Source organism: Stegodyphus dumicola, chromosome 1 (assembly GCF_044657685.1).
Source record: "Stegodyphus dumicola isolate Sdum_Otavi_A_Nest chromosome 1, ASM4465768v1".
NCBI lineage: Eukaryota > Metazoa > Arthropoda > Arachnida > Araneae > Eresidae > Stegodyphus > Stegodyphus dumicola.
This window is the reverse complement of record NC_140768.1, coordinates 196,469,213-196,490,757: the sequence shown is the minus strand read 5'-3', so window position 1 is coordinate 196,490,757 and position 21,545 is coordinate 196,469,213. Positions and strand designations below refer to the sequence as shown.

General features: G+C 31.3%; 1 long non-coding RNA gene across 1 annotated transcript; it reads right to left on the bottom strand.

Annotated features, from left to right (window-relative positions):
- Nucleotides 1-10,314: 10,314 nt before the first annotated feature.
- On the bottom strand, nucleotides 10,315-18,081 carry LOC146999434 (uncharacterized). The gene is made up of 3 exons (XR_015043232.1): nucleotides 17,979-18,081; nucleotides 13,476-13,565; nucleotides 10,315-10,456 (listed from the first exon to the last, which is right to left on the bottom strand). It is a non-coding gene; the product is annotated as an uncharacterized LOC146999434 (long non-coding RNA).
- Between the last annotated feature and the right edge of the window lie 3,464 nt (nucleotides 18,082-21,545).

The window sequence follows — 21,545 nt, the reverse complement described above, 5'->3', positions numbered from 1 at the left end:
CAAACATTATAATTATATAATCTAATTACAATTACAAATTTTATTGCATCTAATCACAACTACGGTAATATTAGCTAATTACAACGTAATTTGAACTGCAATTGCAGTAGGTAATTATAACTGCGTAATTAGGAAAGTAATTGTCTCTGATAATTAGAATTACTTAACATAGTGAAATTATGATCATAATTGTAATTCTAAGTGTAGTATGCAATTGTAATAAAATTATGCAATTACTAAGTAGTTATAGTTAAAAAGTAGCTGCTTTTTTAATTACAATTACAATTTACGTAATTTCATTTAAATTACAATTACTCTATATTTGTGAAATCCAATTTCATATTCAATGCAACTGCAATCATATAATCTAATTACAATTACACTGTCATTGTAACTCCAGTAAGAAATTATAATAATGTAATTAGGATAGCAATTGTTTCTGATAAAAGCAGTTACGTAGCCCAAGAAAATCATGATCTTAATTGCAAATGTAATTGCAGAATGCAATTACATTTGCAATTAAGATCATGATTAATTATTGTAATTGGAATAATATTATGCAATTATCTTGTAATTACAATGTAACAAATTTTAATTACATATACAATTTACTCAAATGCATTTTAATTATAATTGCATTTTAATTGTGAAATCTAATTGAATAAACAGTACAACTGTAATTATATAATCTAATAAAAATTACAATGCAATTGTGATGACCTCTTAATTAAATTGCGCAGGAGATGATTGTAACTATTTAATCAGAAAAACAACTGCCCCTTATAATTTCAGTGACATAGGCTAAGGAAATCGTGATAATATTTGAAAATTACAGTCAATAATATTATATTCGAAATGTTTCTGCATTTTGGATAATGAGTTTTTAAATAATACAACGGGATAATCACCTATAAGAAAAATATTAATATTTTCTGTTTATGCCATGCAAGCAAAGAGTTTATGCCAGTGCAAAGGGATGTTTTCGCAAAGGATTTGTTACGGGACGCTTGTCTTGATTACATTACACAAGAAATAAATCATAAAAATTACATTTATCCTTTTCTTTTCAGAAAGGAGATCACCAAGGACCGAACTAAGTCTCATAAGTTTATCCAACCTATTGCTTTAGCTGGTAAAAAAGGATTCTGATCAGCAATCAGTATGCTTAATTGCTGTGGGTATTAGACATTTTACTAAATCCATTTATTATGAATTACCGCCCAGACAGTAAAGCGGTTCGTGACTCTGGTTGTCGTACCGGAGCCTGGGTTCGAATCCCGGATAGGGCATGAATGTAATTTGTTCGTCCTCTTCATAGGTGGCAACGGTGGCCCACATATTATTTTCCTTCTTAATATCATGACCGACCTTAGTAGTGATCAATGTCTATAAACGGTTACTCCCTGCCATTGAAAAAAAAAAAAAAAATTACGAATTGGTCTTTTATTCAACATAACACACATTTTCCATAAATAGCTAAAATGCATTATTCAGTTACAAGTGAAAGTACTTGCATGAACTATTTTCCATCATTGTTTCACGTAAGAACAAATAAAAGTACAATTTTCTTATGCACCTGTGATTGTCATATTATTTGGATTACCATTAAGCCTGCAAAGATACTTCTGTGGAGGACTTTCTCAGAGAAACTGGCTCATGTTCACATCACCCGTTAATAAAAGCAGGAAAAGATCTTTATTTAATTGAATGCAACGAAACGTTTAAGAAGAATGATGTACTCATAGAGAACTTTCTAGAATAAAATGATTTGTATTCATGTTACACATAAGGAAATCCACGGAGCTATCTAAACATTTAGATTGTTTGCCAAAATGGGCATCCGATTTGAACTAGTAGTATTCAAAAGACGACTTATTACTCTGCTGAGCGAAAAATCTAATTGCTTTTGAAGTTATATTTTAATTCGAACAATCATTGTATTACAATTATTATTATTATTATTATTATTATTTTATTTTTTCCCAAATGGCAGATTGGGAACAGTTACAGTGCAACACAGTCCATTAGTCTATACAAGGTCAGAAGTTGCAGTCACTTTATTATGGAGGCATCTAATATGTGGGCCATTATCGCCTCCTATGAAAGGACGAACAGTTAAAGCCATGCCTTCTCCGGGATTTGAACCCAGGCCCTTCGGTATCGCAGTCAGGCTTCCCTAACCACTATACCATCTGGACGGCACAATTACAATTATAACTGCATTAGTTGTAGTTTTAACTACAAAGTAACTACAATGAATTACCAGCTTTTCTCAGTCAATAACAGATAGCTTAAACTTTAAAGATAAATGGAAGGTCTTATAATTTGTCGAATGGCAATATTCTAAGAAAGTGTAGTCTCCAGGATGGTCGAAGTTTAATTACAGTCTTACATTTCGCATACTCGCAGCACTTGCCCAAAGGCTGTTCCAAGATTATTTCTGTTCACCTCATCCATTAATTTTGGAGACAGATTCATGTCTAGAGACATTTTTTTCTGAGGACAGTATTTTATATAATAGAAAAAAAAAATAATGCGTCTCCCTCAAGGTGCAGGAAACAACGAGTTCTGATAAATTTAATTGAAATTACAATTATAATTCTAGTTAATACAAATACAATGTTACTTTAACGGTTAGAATTACATTATAGTTCTAATGGCAAAAATATGAAATGAGTGTTATAGATTAATATACTTTTACTTATCACAATAATTAAACTTTTAATACCGTTTTATTTTATTTAGCTTATCACAATATTGAGCTTTTTAATACCGTCGGTACTGAAAAAATGTTTTACTACTGTCATGAAATGTATATTCGATAATAGTTTCTCATTGATGTTTCTCTTATATATTTTTCTGCATAATTCATAAATGTTTGCAATCGAAATAATTCTGAGGCTTTTATAATACTTCTAAATTTTCATGAAATAAAGTTCCATTAAGGTTTACTTGAAGGAGATTCTCAGTGCAAGCACTGGAAAGAAGTTATGGTACATTTACATATTATGAAATGTTTGAATGTACCTAGTAGCTACTCTAGCTAATAGCTAGAGTAAAACTCAGGATATGGTAACATTAAATAAATAAATTAAATTAAATTAAAAAAAAAGAAGAAGCAGAAAACGAAAGCGAAAAGGAACTGAATACATTCGGAAAGAGAAGGCTTACTATGGTGAAACATTAGAAACGTGTAGACAAAGTGTTAATACTATATGTGAGAAAATACTAAGGACAAATTGAAATACATCATAGCTACGTTTGGTGCTTTCTATATTATTTGTATCAATATTAACATAAGTACCAAAAAATACTTAAAAAATAGGTATTTTCGAAAATTTAAAGGAACAAAATTGCAGTCTGAAAATTTATAGCAGCGGAATTTTTGAAGTAATTTGATGCCTTCTGAAGGTCGCCATGAACATAACAATTTATAACTGTCAGCTTTTAGAACTAGGAATCAGATAAACTCTATTGTTTGGTAAACCGGACTGTCTAGTAATGTTTTCGGTACAGTCTAGTTTCCGGGAATAGCGATGTATGCAAGCTTTTTCCTCTTTCTGCCCTAATAATAAACAGCTCATAGGGGAATTCTGAAAAATATATAACCCTTTCATATATGTACTCATACCCTGATATTCACAATAGCGTTTCTTTATTTAGATAGCTTTGAGCATGCAAATTCAGTAAAAATCAGAAAACAAGTACCATACTTATAACAAAGCAGGTTATCTCAGTAAATGAAGGGAATTAAGTACCGGCTATAGCAAGATTTTCCCATGGTTTGAAGACTAAGTAATTTATTCCTTTCAGAAAATTTTCTCGGAAAGCAAATCATCACTTACGGATAGAAGAATGTTCCAAGAACTACGGGATAAATTTATAATGGGAATAAAAGAATGAAAGAAATCGGAAACTCTTTTCTAGTAATCATTTTACTCCTCGAAAGTTGGTTTCAGTATCACCTTTTTAAGGAAATGACACATGAAATGGATTTCAGAAACTGAATCTCGAAATCATCAATAACTATCCAATATTTTGCATTTGTAAATATTTATTTAATTTGCATTTCAAACAAATCTTGAAAACAAAGCGGAAAAAAATCTCCTTACAAAAGGAAAAAAAAAAAGATTCCCATTCTTTTACTGTGATATTCCATTAAATTATATCAGAAAATCATATCACTGTTGGATGCAATAAATACTAATTTTAGACATGTTGCCTGTTTATGTTGTTAACTCTCTTTTGCAACTGAACACTGGTAGTTTTGCCTAAGTTTGAATTCCGGCGAATGCGTTCGTTGCTTAGTATTTTGGAGAGTTTTAAGTTGAATATACCAAACCAGTTTCCCTGAAAAAGTCATCTACAAACGCATCCTTTTCCTCAAGCATGCTGCCTGACGAACGTGCAAGAATTTTTCTTCTTTTACACAGCTTTCATGATCACATATTACCCACCAGCGGCCGAGCGGTCAAGACGCTGAACACTGGTAGTTCGGTTCGATGTTCGAATCCCGCGAACGGGCTGGCTGCATGGTCGTTTTCGTGGTTTTACCCATGTGTAACGTGTATACGAGCAAGTTTCCCTTAAAACGTCCTCCAAGAGGCCTCCCTCCATTTAGGCAGATAACCCTCGTGTGCTTTGCCTTGAATAGTACCATACCAATAATACCATAATCACATATTATATTATTGAACATTTTTAATTTGCAAAACTAAGTTATGGAAAACTCAATGACATATTTATTTAGATTAATAAAAAGATAAAAATTAAATGCGTCATCGGCATCATTTTGTTAGTAATATCATTATATAATCTATTGTACTTTCGGAAGTTAATCTACGTCCATCCGCATAATCGAGAAGCAGGTCGATTTGTTTCTCAGTGCAATCGCTGTGGGATCTTAATTCTACTGACCGATGTTCTATAAATTTAAAATATTTTGCCCTGCCTAAATTCTGTAGCTCTCTACATTCTAAAACTGTCAAGTGCCAAATTCTTAGAATTTCGCCATCCCTAAATTTTCTTGTTCGATGCCTCTTTAAATTCTAAGAATTTTTCAGCCATTAATCTGCCTCCTGGCCAGACGTGTTTTTCAATGCCACATATGTCACTGAAAAAGGTTGAAAAATCGGAATTTTAAAAGCAAACTTCCTACGTTTCATCAAATAAATTTTATCGATTAGCAGTGCTATGGAAGCATTAAAACATTTATGTAATAAATACACAAATACTTCAGAAAAATTTTTTTCTTTCTACTGAAGAAAGGCCTGTGTCTGACTACCTGCGAATTTGGTTAAGTTTTATCCAAAATCTACGTCAAAGCGTTTCTTTTTAGCTTAATATTAAATTTTACATTGGCATGTTCCTGTCCCTGCTTGATGTTGACAAGATTTATTCAAAACTTACCGTTCTTATTTTTTATTTTAAAACAAACAATTTAAATGGAAATCCTCAGCTTGCTTTTATTTATTTAACTAATAACATTTGATAATGTAAATTGAGATCTCTAAGTAATTTGCGTATTTGAACCCCAAAAAAATGTTAAACATCAATTTTGAAACTTTTGTTTTGGTTTGCTTTAGTTTTCCTTCAAAGCACGCGAGAGCTATCTGCCTAAAGGGAGGAATGCCTCAGTGGAGGACATTCTAAGAGAAACTTACTCGCGCCCACATTATGCACAGAGAAAACCACAAAAATTCCACTTTGAAAGGTAAAAGTGTCTAATTTTTTAGAGCGAGATTTTCCTAACAATGAATTTTAAAATTTAATACAAGTGCTATATTTAATTAAGAATTAAAACAATGTTCTTTTGTGATTTATGTAAGGTAACTCTTTCTGTCAAAAATAATCATATGAAAATGCACCGAATTTCAGTACCATGTAATTTAGTTCGGAAACTGAGAGGTATCTGTGACATCTTGTCTATATGTAGAAAATTTTTAATAAGGTTATTATGACTGAAACTTGTTTCAAAATATTCAGTATATTTCATAACTTCTATCAACCAATAAATGCGATAAAGGTAAACTCCTCTTTTATAAATATGAAACAAGATAAACGAAATAAATTTGTGGTAAAATGATTTACAGACATTATGTCGAAATGACTGACACTGAGCATGTGTTTGTTATTTTAATAGTAATTTATTTATCAATTACATGTAGCTTTCAATAGGAATTAGGTATTTTAAGCCTCTTATAAATTTTTTCTTAGCGTTAAAGCTCGATAACATGAATCAAAAGCAGAAAATTAGTTAAACTACACTGTCTCACTAGTCGTAAGATTTTATTACTGAAATATGCATATAAAAACAAATTAACATTCTATAAACGTACATTAAAATACCGAAACGCAATAAAAATTAATAACATTTATACTTAATAAGCAACAAAGCCGGGAAAAGGGTCAGGCAAGTGAGGCACTTGCCTCATGTGAATCACTAGAAGAGGTGCCAATTTGGCTATACGAATTGGAAAACTACTTGAATTATGTTTTTTAATTTGTCAGTAATTATTAGGGGAAATAGGCTTCGTCAAACTTAAATCAAAAAAACAAACCAAAATAAAATTGCAAGAAAAGCTCGAAATTAATGCAATATGCATTTGAGTGCTATTTATTATTTATCAAAAACGAATTTTTTAACATTTTCATTTGAAATTTATAAATAATTGGCTATATTATTTTTCTGAATTTATAAAACTATGATTAAAAATTACTTTAAGAATTATGGTATAATTATGCTATAAGAATTATGATATTTTGATTTAATACAATTACTTTTGCTTAATACAAATGTAGCTATTTTTACATTTATATGGACGCACGTTTACCTTTCTGCCTATGGTGAAAAGAAAATTAAGATCAGAAATATGCACAAAATTAGTAACAAGGCAATACAAAACTTCCTTTTCTGTTTTGGATTTCCAGAAAAAAATATCTTTTTTTGTCTAACCAAAGCATGGACACAAAACGTGTTCCTTCCTCCGTAAGGGCAAAAGCAGCCCATCTGCTTAATCGCCTCTAGGCGGTAATCAAAGGATAGTAGGAAACCATCACTTAAGTGAAACGACTTGTTGATCGCCCTACAAGGAGGGGGGAAGAAAATCTAGCAAAGGCCGTTTTCAAGACAATTTTGGTTCACTCTTAATGAAAAAAAAAATTGATTAAAAAATTAAATTAATTTTTGCTGCAGTTTTCGAGACGTAAACAGATTTGAAAGCAAGCCGCCCGGTGGGCTAGAGCAATGTCAGCTCTCGGGACTGATTCAGAATTTTCTTCTGAGCTCTGAGAAATTTTCCCAGCCGACTCAATCGAGGAGGCATCATCCTATTTTTTTTTTTTTTTTTTTTTTTTTTTTTTTTAAGAATAGACTTTCCATTATTGAATGAAACATTCCGCGATTAGCTGCAGTCCAGTTCCTGCTGTGAACCTACCGGGACACACGTTTCCCTGAACTGGAAAGAATTGGTATCAAGAGAAATTTCTTCTACACTTTTCCCGTTTCATTTCACTCCCTCCTAGAAAAAAGCTTCTATGAACGTATGGGAATATTTTCTCGCAGCTGTTAGAAAATTATTACCCCAGGCAACTTGATCGACGAGACATCCCTCTACCCACATAGCACAAAAACATCCTTGGGATATCCCAAGGATGTTGCTCGCGGGATATGCGCACATCCTGAGGACATCCCGGAATATCCCGCGAACCTCCTAAACACCTCCTCCCGAGTGCTTAATGTCACATCCCGGGATATCCTCAGGACATCCTAACCAAGTCCCATCGACAGCGTGCGGGATGTTATTAGGATATGAACTCCTACTTACTACATCCTCAGGACATCCCGGGATATCCCACAAACCTCCTAAGCACATCCCATTATATCCTAAAAACATCCTATCTATGTCCCATCGACAGCATATGGGATGTTATTAGGATTTAAAGTCCTACTTACTACATCCTCAGGACATCCCGTAATATCCCAATTTCCTCCTAAACTCATCCTCCTGAGCGCTTAATGTCACATCCCAGTATATCCTTAGGACATCCTATCTACGTCCCACCGACAGCGTATGGGATGTTATCAGGATTTGAAACACTAGTTACAATATCCTTTTAACCTCTTAAATACATACTCTCAACTGCTTAGTGTCACATCCCAGTATATATACAGAGGAAAATTCCAGTGAAAGTATATGAGGGTGCGATGATCTAAAACCTACTTTTTTTTACACAGATAGTCTCAAATCGTTCTCCAATGGTTACTATGGAAAAATCAGAAATGTTGAAAATATTTATACAACTTATTTTGTTTTTAAATCTGAATTTGTGAATATATTAAAACTGAGCAAGGAAATTAAAATGAATTATTAATACAAAATATTAAAACTGAAAATTTTGCTTTTATTTTTAAGATATTAAAAATCTTTTGATCATTTTTAAACATCCAATAGCCCCCAAATTGAATTATTTATAATTAAATTATTTTACAAAATCAGTTTCTAATTTCAGTTAATTTGTATTAAAAATTGAATAATAAAATTACCCATTTAATAATCTTTACATAAATGAATCATCTTTCTTTAAAACATGTAAGGAATTTATAATGTTTTGATGACACTGTTGGGAAATTGTTAAAAGGAATAAATTGTATTTTTAAAACTAAATCAATTCCTAGCCTCAGAATAAATAAATATGTTTTCGTTACATGAGAATGCTGCAGGCTTTTTTATATATTTAATATTTAGTTGTAAAAATTTGACATTATGTTAACAATTCTTTATATCATTCAAAAGGTAACTCAAGAAACTCTTCTAAAATTCTATCTTTCTGCTCACACAATTAAAAAAAATCTGAAAGGCCTCAGATTTTAGCAGTCACTCAAAGAGGCTAAAAGTTTATGAATGCATAGATTATCAATACAGATGGGGCAGTAGAAATAGCAAAACATTTTATAAGATACTGACACTAGAAAGTTATATATCTTCTATATATTTGAAAAATGAAGAAATATATCATGTAATTATGTAGAAATATTAAAATGTTTTCAATTAGATATATCATGAATTAAATGCATTTTAAATCAATCAGATTAAAAATTAAAAAAAGCATTGTTAAGAACTGTGTGTAATGCTTTTAAATAGCTTGACTTGTTAGTCAATAATATATTAGATTTTAAAGGTAAATATGTTAAATTTTGCCAAATGGAAAGACTTGAATGAAAAGCGAAACAAGTTTACGACTGACGATATGAAGTCACATTTCAAAACTAATAGCCCTTTTAGATTAAAAAAAAAAAAAAGTTCTGAAAATAATTTGCAATGTTTCATTGGTATTATTTTACGCAAAATTCAGTAAAATGAAATTTACCCGTTGAAATCAGCACCAAATTAAACTTTGTAAATTCTAGCGCATGTTAAAGGTTGTCTCATCCAGAATTTTATTACTAACCATTCATTTCAGAGCAAAATAAAACAGTAATTGCCATTTATATGACAATCAATATCAAAAATTTAAATCTGCATTTTACACAACATAGAAAAACTTCAAAAGATCTACTGTTTACCATGCAATTAAGGCATTTTATTCTGCTATCAAATCTACCAATTATTAACTCCATTAAGTATATTCAGTTTACTCTTTCTGCTCAATATATGCAATGTAAAATTTTCCATAAATTTATTAATTCATTTTATTTTGAGGTGAGCTTTTATTCAACTCTCAATGTCAACGAGAATGTTTAGTTCATTTTTTATTCGGTCTCAAAAGAGAAATCAAAATACGTGGATTTATGTACGTATATTTATGAATCAAAATACATGAGAAATCACAGTGAGAAAAGCACTGCTACCTTAAACTGTGATTATATATAACAAATGCAGTGAATTATAGTTAAAAAATAGTGAAAATATTTATATTTCTGAACTATTTCATATATAACATTTTCAGTTTCGCATATGTGGCAATTTAAGAACTTTTTTACGTATACCAATTTTTTGAAATATCTGCAAATTTTTGTATCTTCAAGGAAAGCTTATTCTTTCACCTTTAGTATATAAGTAATAGTAATTTACCAGATAAAATTACTTAATGGGGAATACAGAAAAATATCTAACCACTTACCTTTGTGACTTCATCTGCAAAGAGACTAAAAAAGTAGTTCAGCTAAATCTGCTATAATAAATATTTATAATAATGCTAAATTATGCAATATCTATTAATATGACAAATTTTTGTAAAGCTATTTATTTAGATGAAAAATAAACACATTCAGAAATTTATGGCACTATATTATGATTAACAGAGGAAAAACACTTTTCAAAATTCAAAATAGTTTTTATTAATCCAATTTATCACATTTTATTTGAATTCATGAAAAACAATCTTATATCCATGTATTCTTATGTATATAAGAACTCTTGATAAATTGGATCTCTGTCATTGCCTTTCACAGCACCTAAAATAATAATAAAAAAAAAAAAACACTCACAATTACTATATGTGAATATAATTCATAATTAAATTTAAACAAATGACTATTAGAATGCAAATTAAAGGAAGCATTTAAAATATTTTAACATTTAGTACCTATAAACAGAGTAGCAATTATTTGATTTTTCGATTATAGTAAAATAAACATGGGGGATGCCTTTTAAAATTTTTTATGTCAGAAAATAAACTCAAACCACCAGCTGAACATATGAGCAGTTTTATCAATCAGCCACTGGTAGGTAACCTGGATACTGAATCAACATATAAAGTTGCCAAGATAAAGAGAGAAACAAAATTATGATAATCACATCTTACCTATTCATAAAACTATTTTAAATTTAATGTGTAGGCAAGTCCAAAAAGAGTGAGAATGAATTTATTTTGCAACACAAAGTAAAGTCTTGCAGGAGAAAAAAAAACTTGTCTCATGAGATTGGCAAGTAAAAAATAATTAACTGCATCTGGTAACATTTATCTGACAACACATAAGTAATTGTTAGCTACGTGCAGAAAATAAAATCTGATCAGGGGCGTAGCTAGAGGGGGGCAAGGGGGGCATCTGTCCCCGGGTGCAGAATCCAAGGGGCACCAAACTGATGTTAGAACATTTTAGAATTAAATGTTTTCCATCCTTGGCAAGCAGTAGGGGGCACGAAATCTTCAGTTGTCCCTGAGCGCTGAAAACCCTAGCTATGACTCTGAATCTGATCATGTTAATGCAATTTTAAACTTTTGAAATTAACCGCAGAAATTTACCAAAGAAGTTCTTGTAACAGTAGTAAATGAAGATGTGGCTAATCTTTACTGTATGGTACACCTTGGTTTCTGTCTGAAAAAAAATCGCAAAGTGGTATTGGTTGTTTGTGAAATGTGGAAGCCCATTGCGTCAAATAAGTTTTTCGGTAACCCTAATGTTGATAATGTTGACGAAAGTAGCCTTTGAGGAAAAAAAAAAACTTTTTTTTGGTCAATAAAAAGGAGTTATTTCTGCAAATATTGCCAACGTGCTGTGATAAATTTAGTTTTGGGCTACTTTTTTTAATAGTAAACCTTTTGTATGGTCCCAGGTTTTTGGTTCTTACCATTCTTTTCAATTGCTGTGTTTGGTTGCACGGAAGTGGTATGGTATTGTATTTTGAACATGCTATTTATTATTTTGGTGTGGGTACCATCGTTTGAGTATGTCTGAGGTGACTAAGAGACGAAAAATTTAATTGAATTGCTTACCTGGAGGATGGTGGTGGGAAGCCTAAACATATGCATGTGAAAAAAAAGGTATGTTAAAAAAATGACGTTTCATTTATTTTTTTGTCTCTGTGTGTTAATTTTTGTTAGAAGATTTGTTGTTTAATGTTTTTATGTTAGGAAATATGTATTTTTGGTAACTTATTCCTCTCTGTTTGTGTATTTTTGGTTGTCTGTGTGTTAAGACAGTGGCGAATTTTTTCTGGTAACTATGATATTTTTAACTTTCTGATTTTCTTAAAGTGAAAATAGATCAATGTGTACATGGACAAAATTAAGGCAGTGCACAATGCCCAGTTTGTGCAGTTCTCTGTTTTAATAGGTCGATGCGTGCATGGACACAGAGTTTGTGTATGTCTTTGACTTCTTATTTTGGTTTTGTGAAGCGGCCACCTTGAAATTGGTGCCGATCCTCTCAGGTGACGATCTTGATATAAAAAAAAGAAACGATTCGCCAAGGGTTACAGTAGAGTAAATTTTTACCAAAGATGTTCTACCATAATCACCATTTCAGTGGTTTAAACACTAGTGGAGCAGTATGCAGAGATGAAGATTTGAGTTTTGTTTACACAGCATGATGTTTAGGCACTCCAGCCATTACAGTGAACAAAATTATAATAAACATAGCCACAATAATTGTCCATAAATATTGATGTATAACACTGCATTAACTAATATATTTCTTATGCTAGTATATACAGAATCCTTAATCGAAGGGAAAATCAGAAGACTGTGCATGCATTTTCCTTTAACTGAAACATGGATTTGACCATACAAATCTCAGTCTTACGGGACATGCCACACTATGCAGATAGACAGCAAAAAGTGCTTGTGTTGTTTTTATTTGTTAGAGGTATGAAATAAATATACTTCTAGATTTTAATTTTTTCTTTTCTTGTTTTACATTTGGATTACCTATCAAAAAGTAAGGAATTTTGATATTATTACAATATCGGAGTTAAAATAACAATTATTCGACATGTTAAAGTAATGAAAATTTTAAATTAGGTTAAAAAGTAACCCTTAATGTGGCATATTTTTGAATTAAACTCTATCGACATTAAAAACAACAAAACGTCCCTCTTTATTAAGGACTTTAATTAACTAATTTTAAATACGGAGCTATGAATGAATTTTTTCCTTTGCATGTTATAATAACTGAAACAAAATTACTCTGATACAGTCAAAATTCCTAAATGCAAGTACATAAAATTTACTTTAGCAATTTAAAGAGATGAGACACACTGAACATATGAATAAATTTCTATCAAAGAATAATTTATTAAATTTGGCCCGTTCCATAGTAAACTTTAACCATTAGATTACATTATTACACCATGTTATCAGTTTGAAAAGCAAGTCATATGCCAGATCTTGGATGTAAAAGAAATGCACAAAATAATATACAGATTATTGAAAAATGATGTATACCAATGTTTATAGATATGATTAAATGTAACAGAAAATTTACTGTCACAACCACATTTTTAAGTGAAATGTATTATTTTAACATTTTACAATATTTAAGGTATGGCATTTTTAAATGCAACATTATGTGCCTGGATATAAGTTAGTAAATTTAAAAAAAATAATAATAATAATCAAAGAATGAATGTCATGAAAAATTTCAAAAACAAGCAGAATTTAATTTAGAAGACCTTGAGACACTTATGATAAATAAATTTGAGAATTCTTCACCCAAAATTAAATTATAATTAACTAAAACCAGTTTGACTGACCTTCTACAAAATCCTTCAGCTGCAATTTTTTCTAGCTTGAAAACCAAATTCTTCTCCACATGGTAATAACATCTTAACCAGTTGAAATTCCTGCAGAAAGTTTGATAACACAGTAATAGAATAGAAAAATTAACACAAAAGTATAGAATATCATTTAAACTTAACATTATTACAAATTTTGGTGCTTTCTGACTATCTGCAAAGCTGTGAAAATTGGCAAAATGGTTAGTTTATGGTTCATATCTACTGCTCTGTTCACAAGTAGTAATTCAAATAAGCACTTTATAAGAAACAAGAAATTTTAGGATGCACACACACAAAAATATATACATTGGGTCAATATTCACATATTTTTCATCCAATGGAATACTATTCAGAAATAAAGATTAAATATAAAGCATGTAAATACATGTGTGTGGTATGCATATTCATAGTTTACTATTATCGTGTGCATACTCTTGCTGTTTTAGCATAAGTTGAAGCTGTGAGGGCAGATGATAAGAAAGTATCAGAATTTTTCATGTATAAGAAAAGATTGCCCTGACAATAGTATCTCAATTGTTTAGCACTGACATTTACATAGCGCATTAGAAATATATAGTAATATATGTATAATAAAAAGATAATTGCATATTATTAATTCATTTTTTTAAATGCCAAACTTTAACAATTCTTTCACATATAATTAAACAGAATTCGGTTGATCTTTACATTACGGTAACTGGTAGTTTGGCGACATTTTGGAGGCGATAAAGGTTACTACCTGGGACTTTGGTAATAATGTGAGCAGTACTGAGTTCCGATTACGCATTATTTTGTGTGGGGGAAATGAGAGATTATGGGATATGTCATGTGATATTAATGGACGAATTACGGTTCTTTAATCGGAAAAGGGGGGAAATCGGGAAAAAATCTGGAAATTTTGTATTTGGCTTTATTCTGTGTTGTGTGAAATAGTGTTTGTGAATTTTTGGATCCCATGGCCGTAAGTAAAGTGAATTCGAAATGGGTATTTAGTGGTATTGAAAAGGATAGTAAGAAATGTTTTTTAAGGTTGTGTGAGAGAGAAATAAACATGTTTTATTATGTTATTTATTTTACCTGGTATCTTGCTTTGAAAGATAAGTATGATTTTAAAGATTCTGAAAGAGAATGAAGAAAAGTGTATCCGCCACGTAATGAAGATTTTGAAGGAGATTAGGTAAGTTAGTATTTTTAATTATTTTTATGCATTGTTGGAAATGTAAGGTGGAAAGGAATTTGGTATTATTGGGAAAATTGTTATTAGCAATGATTTAGTTTAAAGTAATTAGGATTGTAAGGTAATTTTTATTAATTGAATGTATGTGCTCATGTATATTTTAAGTGGTGTTTTTGAATTTAATTATATTTTAATGAAATGATAGTTATTTTGTGAATTTTATACTTGTAGGAATTTGGTGTATGTTTAAGTTGAAATAAATGTGCATGGAAATAATTTAAATATTTGATAATAAATATTTGTAATGTTTCATGTATGAATTCGTTGGTGACGTGTATAATGTAATAGATGATTTAGAGGTAAAAGTTTTTGGATATTTTATTTATTTTATATGTGGAAATGTTCATATTTGTAAAGGGTAAATACTTTTTCGCGATCATGTAATTTCATATATGTTCTTTTTACCGGGTTTAAAGATTGAGAAAATTGTCATGTATTTTCGTGAAATTTTTTTAATTTATGAGATAAAAGCAGTGTACATGGATATAGTGAAGAGTGTGCGCAATGCCATTTTTGTGCAATTCTGGGATGTTTTTTTAAGTAAAAATAAGTCGACGTGTACATGGTTCAGTGATATTTTAATGAAATGATAGTTATTTTGTGAATTTTATGCTTGTAGGAATTTGGTTTACGTTTAAGTTGAAATAAACGTGCATGGAAATAATTTAAATATTTGATACTAAATATTTGTAATGCTTCATGTATGAATTTGTTGGTGACGTGTATAATGTAATAGATGATTTAGAGGTAAAAGTTTTTGGATATTTTATTTATTTTATATGTGGAAATGTTCATATTTGTAAAGGGTAAATACTTTTTCGCGATCAGGTAATTTCATATATGTTCTTTTTACCGGGTTTAAAGATTGAGAAAATTGTCATGTATTTTCGTGAAATTTTTCGAATTTATGAGAAAAAAGCAGTGTACATGGATATAGTGAAGAGTGTGCGCAATGCCATTTTTGTGCAATTCTGGGATGTTTTTTTAAGTAAAAATAAGTCGGCGTGTACATGGTTTATGTGTATGTGTTATTTTGAAAAACGCGTAAGGTGTATGGTATTGTGCACTTTTTCCGAATTTTGCAGTGAATATTTGTCATGATTAAGCAGTTTTGTTTGATAAAATTTCTAGCATAAGTGTAATTCGGCTAGTAGATTGTTGGAAGAAGTGTTCAGTAGATAAGAAGAAAAGAAACATGTCTTTACTTCGTGAAGACAAAATGGCGGCGGGGAAAAAAAAATAGAGGGTTGCTGTAGGGGAGTTGGTCGCTAAATTTTCGCCAAAAAATCGCCAAGTTACCGTAATGTAAAGATCAACCCAGATTTCTTTCACATGAACATCTAAAATCCATTCTTAACTAAAGAATAAATAATAAAACCATGTAAATTTCTGATCAAGCCCATCATTTCCGAAATGTCTACTTCTGAAAGTTCCCAGCATTTCTCAATATATTATTAAATTACTAAACTAAGCATCAATGATCGTCATGTTCGCTAATGTGGCAATATCTTTCACACTTCTTTGTTACCACAAGTAACAAGTAGGCTTCAATAAATCTTTAACTGTTACATGCTACTTTTGTCTAAAATTTGTACAAATAATAAAATTAAATGAGCTCTTTATAATATGCTAAAAGAAATAATTTTGTATGAAAATTTGTATGTTATATATTGGCCTGATTAATGATTCTGGAAATAATTCGGGTTTTCAAAGTGCTTCCAATAATTGAAATTTCAGCTTGTGTCAAAATAAAATCTATAACACAAAGATAAGCAAATTTCCTTATGAACAATGCATTTTAACATTATTCAATCACTGGCAATCACACAGTACTGATTGCTTCAATAAACATTACTGTAACTGTGTTATTTAAAAGACTGTAATGTTTTAATTATTTCCTTAATTAAAACATTACAGTCTTTTCCTCCTTCTAACACCAAAAGAAAACCCAGATAAGAAATATAAAAATATCAGTAAAAATAAATTATATTATTGAATGACACTTTACATTAATTACACTTATGCATATATTATTTTATTATAAATTATTTCAAAATCAAAGAAGAGAAGGGGAGAAACTTTAATATTGACATTTCTAAAATGATATAAACATTAATCATTTAGTACAGTTTGTTATTTCAGGCAAAAAGAATTCACTTTTCTGGATAGCATTTATATTTCCATCTCACTTTTCATGAAACATTAAGAGAAATGCATATAATTTAAACACCAGTTTATTTTATTTATCAGACAGATTATGTCAACTCGAAAAAAACCTATCAGTAAAATTCGGTAGTAATAATTCTGAATGTTAGGCAACTTGCAAGATTCAACAAAAATTATCAATACTTTTATTATAATGACAATACTACAGTAACATAAACATAAAATTAAACTGCATATAACTATAAAATAAGCCAGCATATAATAATGGTGCATTGGTTTCTAAAACAATGGGCTTGATGAAAAAATACATGTATTATGGTAGCTATTCATATTCTTCAGCTTTCCTAATATTCTCATGTTCACTTTACATAACTAAAGTATCTAAAATACAATAAAAATGCAAACAATATTTATGAGAAAATGTTAAAAGCATTTGATTGAATGACCATATTTTGTCTTCCTGCAAGTCGAATCTTAAAATGATATGCAGTTTGAAAAATGCTTAATCCTTTTATAAAATATTCAAAAAAGATTTAAAAAAGGTACTGTTCTGTTATCAGGACCAGGTTCAGAATTGTATTTATGTATGCTTGTATATTTGTATGTTTGTGTGTCTACATATACACATCTATGCACATACGTACGAACACAGGTTCATACATTTCCGATTCTGGTCCCAATAACAGAACAGTACCCCCAAAAAAACTTGAATTACAAACTAGATTAAGATAATGTTTCAACCATACATATTTTGGACAAAACAATGCAAACTCTTATTTTTATACATTTGTTCAAACTATTTAACATAAATTTATTGCTGCAATAAAATAATAAGCAATCTGATCACACATATTATTTTGAAACTGAATGCATAAACTAGACTAAAAAAAATTCAGTCATAAACATTTGGATAGCAGGGCAAAGTAGATATTTGAAAAGACAGCCAGCCATTGAGATACACGTAATTCACGACAGAATGGTAACAATTCATAAAGCTGTGAAACATTTAACTGTCAAAATGACATAAATTCGAAAAGCAAAAAAAGTAAACATACAAGTATTGCAATTGAACTTACCTTTCATGCAACAAAAAATATCCATACAAGTTAACCTCAAGCGCAGCCATTTTGGATTTCGTTTCAAATCAGACAGATGTTTACGGATTTGCGGAAGAATACGAGGAACTAGTAGTTTGCCGGATACAATGTGCAATGACGCGAAAGAATATAGTTCTGTAGAACTTCCTACATTATTCCGTAATAAACAGTACTATTTCCTAATTTTTTCTTTATCTAATTAATTAATTAAAAGGGAAATAGTTAAATAATGCCGAATTCATTTTTAATGAAATGTAAAATTTTGCATGTATGGGACGACCACCTTCCGTCCAATATTTCTGAGAATATAAACAAATTTTGGAATCTGAGAGTATCAGTAAATAAATATATAGAATATCGCCTCTCAAACGACCACTTCTGAAAGTGACCAATAGTTCTGAGATTATAAATAAATATTGATATTAAGCATTATTTCTATAAGACGACCATCTCTATATAAGACCAAAGTTTCTAGAATTTTGGATAGTCATCAGAGATGTATCTTTACTGCGAAATTATCGCACGACTGTAATTCAATATCAATAACAGATCGCGCGATTGAAAAACATTTTCTGTCCTGTAATTAGAGGGAAAAAAATTTCCTTATGAGGTATTTCTCCCGCTTTCCTAGCGTGCCTTCGTGGTGTAATAGTTCTGCACGCTGGGCCGGTATTTCAGAGGTCCGTGGTTCGATTCACGGCGAAGGCGGTTGCTAATTTTTCATCTCTACGGCTTCCCCAAAAAAATCCTAATGTCTCTACAGTGGCGCCCGAATTAAAAAGGTGTTGGATGAGGTATATCCACACCCAGGATTTAGTGATTGGATCCCCTTAAAAAAAAGTCGGCCTTTAAAAAGAGAAGTAATATAAGGTATTTCTCCTAGTGTGTCTTCGGCCCACCAGCGGCCGAGCGGTAAAGTCGCTGAACCCTGGTAGTGCGATCCGAGGTTCGAATCCCGCGAACGGGCTGGCTGCATGGATGTTTTCGTGGTTTTCCCCACGTGTAATGTATACGAGCCAGTTTCCCTTAGAAAGTCCTCCACGAAGACATCCCTCCCCTTAGGCAGATAGCCCTAGTGTGCTTTGCCATAATTAAATACACCACCACCACACCTAGCGTGTCTTCGGGGTGTAGTGGTTCTGCACACTGGGCCGGTATTCCAGAGGTCCGTCCTTCGATTCCCGGCGAAGGCAGTTGCTAATTTTTCATGTTTCCTGCTTCCAAAAAAATACCTAATGTCTCTATACCCAAATTTAAAAAAAAAATTCGTTTCCGTAATTAAATATATATATATATCTAATTTTACCTATATTTGTAGTAGGGTTTGTAATCTGTAAGTAATTATACATGTAATTTATACATTTTTTATAAAAAAAAATATATGTTATTTAGAATTTTGCAAATATTCTAGAAAATGCTAATCCATTGAAAAAAATCTTTTCCATGACTAAATAAATTTTTAAAAACGTCAGAAAAAATAGCAGTTAAAATTAATAACAAAATAACAAGAATAAATCATCAATCATATCAATATTTTTAATGTACAGCATTTAGAAACAACTTAGTAAAATACATATGAAAAATAAAATAATGTGCAAGTTTTAGATGTGCAATGTCAAAAAATTAAAACTGGTAAATTTGAGAACAAATATCCTCAAAATGTTTGACAAGGAAAGTCCTCCGGACAATGCAGAATGAATGTCCTCAGGATGTGAAATTGGTGAACTCCTCAGAACATCTGAGAATCAACATCTTCAGGACATCCTGTCATATCCCGGGACATAGCGACTTAAATAAAACATCCTCAGGATGTTAAATTACGATCTCCTCAGGACATCTGAGAATCAACATGCTTAGGACATCCTAAGTGTGTCCCGGGATATTGCGACTTAAATGGGACATCCTGAGGATGTTTTGTGCTATGGGGGTATTTTTAAGAAAGGACTCTCTGTTATCTATGGAAGCCTTTCCCGTTTCACTTCCCTGCAGTTTCTTGCAGTGCACTCACCTGGATACCTATTTTCTGCCCCTCCCCTTCTGGGAAATTGTCATAGCTCTTTTGAATCCTCGTAGCTTTTTTGCTTAGCTTTTGAAAGCAAATCTGAAAAATGTTTTTTATTGACAGCCTTCCGAGTTTCGTTTTAGCCATACCAGGGTGATTTGAGAAAATTAGAACAAGATCTCTCATCATGATCTTTCTCGAGTGTTTAAAGAGGTAGGGTTGAAACAGAAAATCTGACAATATTTCACTCGGAAATGTTTAGAAGCATACGTTAAACAACGACTTGAGAAATGAAAAATAGGATATGTCTTTCGTGAAAATCATTTCTATCCAGACGAAAGCGGGAATAAATTTCCAAAAAGCAATTTTCAACCTAAAGCAATGTCAGCTCTCGGAACTGAGAATTTTTTTTTCTGAGCTCTGAGAAATTTTTCCCAGCCGACTCGATCCCTTTCACAATGTTAACGGAAAAAAAATCCTCTAGCACGTCTCTCATACCTCTCTAAATCACAAGAGTGTTGTCTGTCGTGGAAATGGAAATAAATATCACAAACTGCCCCCCCTTCACACCTCAATGGTCAGCCTAAACGGAGGGACTTGTAGAACGGAAAGGATTTGAGTCCACACCGTTTCGCTTGAGACTTATTTCAGGGAATTCAAAAAAATAAACTCTGTGAGAGATTTTTTTCTCTAAGCTCAGAAAATAAAAACCAATCTAAAAAAAATGCCTCTGAGATCCTTTAGAAATAGGTAATCAATAGAATCAATTTTTGCTTTAGAGTCTCGTTGTTGATCCATGAAGGTCTTTAAAAGGACAGTTTGGAAATCACAGTGTAAAAAAGGGGGAAGCCTAACAGAAATCCTTTTGCCCCATTTCAGCGACCACGATACGTTGGAAAAGACATCCAAAAGAGGGCAAACTAAACATCATATATATGTTTTTTTAAAGTAATCATGCGTTTAAGGGGGAAGGGGCCCGGGGAAATCCTTTCAACTCTCTCGACATACAGATATTTTCTACACTCCTATTTAAGAAGGGAGAATCAGATCTAAAGAGTATAGTGAAACATATGAATTATGCCCGGTATGACAATAACATTAGGAACAAAAAATTGTTTTTTTATAAATCTATAACATCTTACAATGCTCTACTAGACAATGTTTAAAAGAATAGTTTGAGTAAAATATTTGTAAAAGACTTACCTTTCATGAAGACCATGTCTATCCAGACGAAAACAGGAATAAATTTCGAAAAAGCAATCTCATCTCAAAACTCTCAGGACGAAAATGATATTTTCTTCTTTTTTGTTTTTCAATTTCAATAGACGACATCCTTAAACAATTCCATTGGAATCTCTTTCTTTGACAAAGTGCTTCGAAATACGAAAAGAAACATCCAACTCATCAAAGGTTCAGAAGTTGTCAGCAATTTCTAAAAGAATTTCCTCTTTAAAAGAAAAACATCATGGGTCCAGATTGAGTAGAGACGTGTCGTCTCTTCAATAGCAGCACGGATCTGCATTGAAACGCGGAATACTTTTATA